Source organism: Phoenix dactylifera, chromosome 11 (assembly GCF_009389715.1).
Source record: "Phoenix dactylifera cultivar Barhee BC4 chromosome 11, palm_55x_up_171113_PBpolish2nd_filt_p, whole genome shotgun sequence".
NCBI classification, from domain to species: Eukaryota; Viridiplantae; Streptophyta; class Magnoliopsida; order Arecales; family Arecaceae; genus Phoenix; species Phoenix dactylifera.
In genome coordinates, this window is record NC_052402.1 from 13,181,512 (window position 1) to 13,187,511 (window position 6,000).

The following is a 6,000-nucleotide window of genomic DNA, read 5'->3' on the forward strand; positions in this document are numbered from 1 at the left end:
AAGAGGTCCTAGGACAGATAGTCCAGGTAACTTTTCTCATTTATCTGATAGCTACTTCCCCTCCCAAACCATAAAAGATACTTTTTGTGGGGAAATTTGCGATCAATTGGGGTCTTATACGCATGCCTCGTTTTTTCCCCCGCTAATGGTTTGTGATAGTTAATGAGATATGATATTGTATTCATGCTGAAGATATGATATTGTTACATCTTACACGCTCTCTTGTTCGGATTTATAGAAATGAAATGAATATGAAAGAGGTTACATGGTTATTTTTTGATGGATTTCTTCACAGACACACACATATTATCTAGCTTTGCATAACAAGCAAATTGGTTCTTTGATGGGAAAGAAATGCATAAATGTTAATGAACATGTAGCCACTATCAGTTCATTTCGAACATGTATTCTTTAGAATGTAACCAGTGCAATATCTAACACGAGTAGATTTACTTGTGTCTAGTCAGAATACAGAATCAAACTACTGCCTTCGCAAAAGGATTTTTCCTCTAGGGAAATAAAGTCATATACGATCACCTAACCATGCTAGGTATGGCGTGACAATCGTAGAACTGCGGATTAATGTGGTGATGAGAGGCATTTAGCAAGTCGTGGTATTTAGGCAGACAAATGGGCCAGGCCAGAGTCGAGAATGTGAAGAATTATTAATAGGACAAGCTTGATGATCTCTGGAGTACTAGGCAGTTCAAGATTTGGCCCATGGACTGCAGTACATCACAATAATACCTCACAGGTATTTTTGTGGTGCCCTAACTTCTTTTTTACTGATGTCATGAAGTTGTTGAGGGTTATTTATGTAATAATGTGATATATTTGATTTCAATATTTCATGTAATTGGTGATCTTTTCAGGTTTATTGTGCATCCTAAATCATTACGAGGGTTATAGATTTCCCAAAAAAAAAAAATCACATATCTCCTCCTCAGATGAACTCAATAGATGGATATATGCTTCGATATCAGTTGGTTAAATGAGATCCAGGTTGCAAGTTTGTCAGAGAGGAGTTTGATATTGGTCAAGAAATAAGAACCCATACAAAAATTTTATGGATGTTTAAGATATGTCCCCTGCTCCCATTAGAGGATAAGTCTACATAGTTAATATGGGCGCTACTCTTATGAGAGGAGAAGACGTGGTAGATATGGGCTTGTTAGAACATCCTTTATGTATGGCTAGATATGGGCTTATTACGGACTTCCTTTATGCATGGCTTTTCGTTCTTCATTCATCTATAATTTAACTCTTTTTTCTTTTACTTTTACATTTGCACTGGAATTTTAAAGTTTCAAAATAAATGGGGAAAAGAGTTTTATGACCACGGTTCAGTCCATGATCCAGTCCAACCTGAGCATCTTTATGGTTTCTCTCAATGCTGATAGTGACAATGTTGACGTCCTGCTGTAATGTGTTATTTTTCATATTGCTTACAAGTAGGGATTTGAATTTTCTAATGGCTTTGATATGTATAAATACAAGCATGGATAGCTTTCAGTTGCTGTGATGAACAGATGCCAGTGAGACATGCAGGAAAGTTGAGTGGGATAACCAAACGGATAGGAATGCTGTATTGGCTTGAAAGTTTGGTAATGAAGCAGGTTTGATTGCACATGAGGAGCATTCAGAGATGATAAAAGTGAGGCAGATTTGTGGTAGAATTTCGAATGATACGAACAAATGTTTTAGAAGAAGCTCCTGATGTGAGTGATGGACACTGAAAAGGAGTGATTCAGGGCGGGGGGAGCAATTTCCTCATATGATATGTAAACAACTTCCCTCTTGATCATATTAACATCTACAACAAATGTTTTTGCTCGATCATTTTAACTAGCAGGCACCAAACCCATACTCGTGGCAGCTTCAACAATGTAGCTCAGATCACAGGTGATACATAGGATCTGAGTTTCCCACATATGCTGCATTCTACCAGTCAGTTGGCTACTTGATTCTCCGGTTGCTGTGCTTATATGAACAGCTCTCAAATTCTTGTTCCTTTTGATGCTCTTTTCCAACTGGTGGAACAAGCTGCAGCAATGAACTGCAGTTATTGATCAGAGCTATCGGAGTAAGCAAAACTCCTCCTTATAGAGTTTTTCCTTCAATCGTCAGAGCATCATCTGCTTCTTGCACTCCTGCCAAATGATCAATGGAAATTCACATTCATCTCTCATTTACAAGTTTAATAATTTTTAACGTTTACTGTTATAGGTGCTGCATGAACATTCTAAAATAACTTCAATTGGCTCCAACTCTGTATCTTCTCTATATCAGTAGACATATTATATGCTGATGGTACAGTGACAGAGCCATCTTGTGTGACCTTTTGTCTATCCAAGGGGTTGCAATGAGGCTTCATATACTGAGATGAAAGGAAAGACAACAGGCGATGGGTGATAAAGTCTTCAAACTCCCTTTATATTTTTTTGATGGCGATGGAAACCTAAAATTTCTGAATCAAGAGGTAGCGCTGGCAGCTATACTGTTGAATCGGTCGAGGGCAGTGAAGCTAGATCTATGAACAGGTGGTGGACTTAATGATCAGATGCCCACCAACCCCTACTCTTGGAGTTATATTAGGACTGTTGGCGGGTCGGTAAGGTCTTCTTTCTTCCCATATTTGGAAGCACCTCATGCAACAAAACCATAAAAATTGAATTTAAATCAAAGGAATATGTCAACAGAAATCAGCTAAAAGGCAGTACAGAAGATATAATATAATGTACTAGAGAATATCATCAAATCATGATTGTGTTTTGATTGGCCGTTGCTTGCTTTTTTCTTTCGTATTATGTCTTGCCTAAACAAACTCTGTTTATGCATATAGGCATGCTTGATTAACTTTGTTTGAGTTCGATTTGTTTGTGCTTGATAACCTATTTTGCAGTTCAAATTTCCTTTTTCTTTTTGGAGAATAATGACTGTAGCGCAACCTATCCGAATCCCTGCGTATATATATATATCACTTATTCTTACATATTATATATATATATATATATATATATATATATATATATATATATATATATATATATATATATATATATATATATATATATATATCTAACACCTACTCTTATCAGACACCTTCCACTCTCCACTGACACCTTTGTATCGCGACTTTTTATGCAGCCTTCCATGTCCGAGAAACCGTGTGAGGGTGTACACTGTACACTCGGGTGCTGTGGGAGATGGGTGTCAAGAATCACACCTCTAATCGATCACGAGAAGCCATGCAGCCTGCCTACTGGACCTCCCATGTTAACGGCTCAATTTTGTGGTTGACTGAGTCGAACCGCGTGGAACAAGGGGATAAGGTTCTCGTGGTTCTCCTCCGCGTGGCTAGACTTCCAAACTCTTGTATGCTCATTGGTATTTGTAGAAGACGCGGTGGAGTCGTTAGAAAGAACTTCGACGACGAGGCTCCCATCCATTTCTCGTCCTCCTTCTTGTCTCTTTCGCTTGGCTAGAGACTTTCAAACTTTTTTATGCTCACTGACATTTGTAGAAGGACGCGGGGGAGTCATTGGAAAGAATTTCGACGACACGGCTCCCATCCTTTTCTCGTCCTCCTTCCTATCTCTTTCGCCTGGCTAGACTTCCAGACTCTTTTATGCTCACTGGCATTTGTAGAAGGGGGCGGGGGAGTCGTTGGAAAGAACCTCGACGGCACGGCTCTCATACTTTTCACGTCCTCCTTCCTATCTCTTTCGCCTGACTGGACTTTCAGACTCTTTTATGCTCACCATCCCACTCCAAAAGTTGGAGACCAGCTTTCCTAGAGCTTCCACTATGACAAAAAATAATATATTTAATAAAAAATTATTATCAAAAAAAATAATTTTAATAATTTTTTTATTGATGAAAAAAATTATCATGATACTCATCAGAAAAAAAACACCGCCAAAGATAAATGATGACTATAAAAATATTTCGCTAACAAAATATATTAATTATTATAAAAAATATATTCATCACTAAATAATAAAGTATTTCACGATGATAGTTTCTAGCACAAGAACTTGACAATTCCATCATGATATAATATTTCGTCACCAAAAATTAATCTCTGGTGATGTAAATAAATTTTTCATCAAAGATATTATATATTTGTGATCATATTATTCATCATAAAAAGTAAAAAAAAATTGTCAATAAAGGATATTCTTTGTCACTAAAGATTATCTATGGTGAATAAACAAATTCATCATCAAAAAGATTATATTTTGTGATAATATCGTTCATCACAAAAAGTAAGAAAATTTTATCACTAAAAAATTCGATAATTCTTGTAGTTGAAATAAGTTGGATATTCTTCGCACAGATATTTTTGTATGATAGAAGAGAAAACTTTTTTATATGATATAATTATAGTTTATTATACTTATTCAAATTTATTCACATTATAAATATATTATGATAATTTATATTTTAATAATTAGTTATTTTTATATAAAGCTCAATCCTCTTCCTTTTGACAAAAAAAGATTAACTTATTTTATTCTTTGTAATATTTTGAAACTTTTTGTTTAAAATATTTTGAAATATCAGTAATTCACATATTTCAATATTTGTATATATGTTTTAAAGTTCTTTAAAAAGACATAATTCATGATTATTTTTATTCATGCTATAATTAAAAAATAATAATGATATTTAATATAGAAAATGTTTAATACTTTGAATAGTTTAAATTTTAATATATTTTTAATTCAAAACAGGTTAGGACAGTTATCCAAACTTTACTTGAATCGGACTCAATATAAGTTTAATATTTAAATCTTAGATTATTATCTAATTACTATAATTTTTGGTACCATATGTATGGCGATAAAACTTTTTTATGAATATAATTTCTGTCACTACAAAAATTAGTAACATTAATGAGATGATAAACCTAAGTTTTTGTCAACAAAATTGCAATTTATTAGTGATGTAATCTTATTGTCACCAATAATAGTTATAGATAATTAATTTCTATATATTTTGAATGAAATTATAGTGATATTTAGTGATATAATAGATTTTATTAGAAATTATGCATTGTTAGTGACAACAATTATGGTATAGTTAAAAATCTTCATGCAAAAATTTTCTCAAAATTGTGCAAAATTTACATCATATTTGTAATGATGAAATTTTTCTATGAAAATAAGTTTTATTACTAAAAATTTAAAACATTAGTTTGGTGACCTATTATCAAGAAATTTGTAATATTGGTGATGTTGTTATTGTAAAACCCCCAAAATTAAAAAAAAAAAGAAAAAAAAAGAAAGGGGCGGATGGGCCGGCCCGAAAAGACCGGGCCCATCCCCCTTATTACGATCGTGCCTAGGGCACGATCGTGAAAGAAGAGGCTATAGGGTGAGGGGGGGGGGGGGGGGGGGGGGCGGCGCTAAGGTTGATCGCCGGAGGGGACACCGGAGAGGAGATGAGCGCCGGAGAAGGGGTCCGGCCGGCCGCGCTTCGGTAAAGATCCCCACGGGCGAAGAGAACTCGGGCCGTGCGCGTTGATCCGAGTTGCTCACGGATTCTTCCACCATCTCTCGCCGGAAAGGTCGCCGGAGCTCCGTCGGGCTGAGGTAAGCATAGATCGCCCTTTTGTACTTCCTTTGCTAGGGTTAGAGATGTGTTGGATTGGAGATTTGGCCGGTGAAGCCGTCGAAGAGGGATCCGAAACAGGGTACCCCTGTTTCGGCCCCTTTCTTTTGGATTTCGCCACCGCCGGCCGCCGGGATTGGCCGAGGTCCATGGCGGTGGGGTGGTCGAGATAGAGGAGATTTGGAGTAGGGTTCGAGGGCTTTGATTGGAGATGGGGGATGGCGGATCCGAGGCCTTCCTCCTCGTGATCCCGTCCCTTCCTCCTCTCCCTCCGCGTGGGTTGGCCACCGGCGGCGACGACAGCGGTCGGGGGGAAGGCAGCTTGGGTTGTCGTCGGGTGTGGGGGGAGAGAGGCTGAGCCACCACCTCGGTGGTTCATCTGTT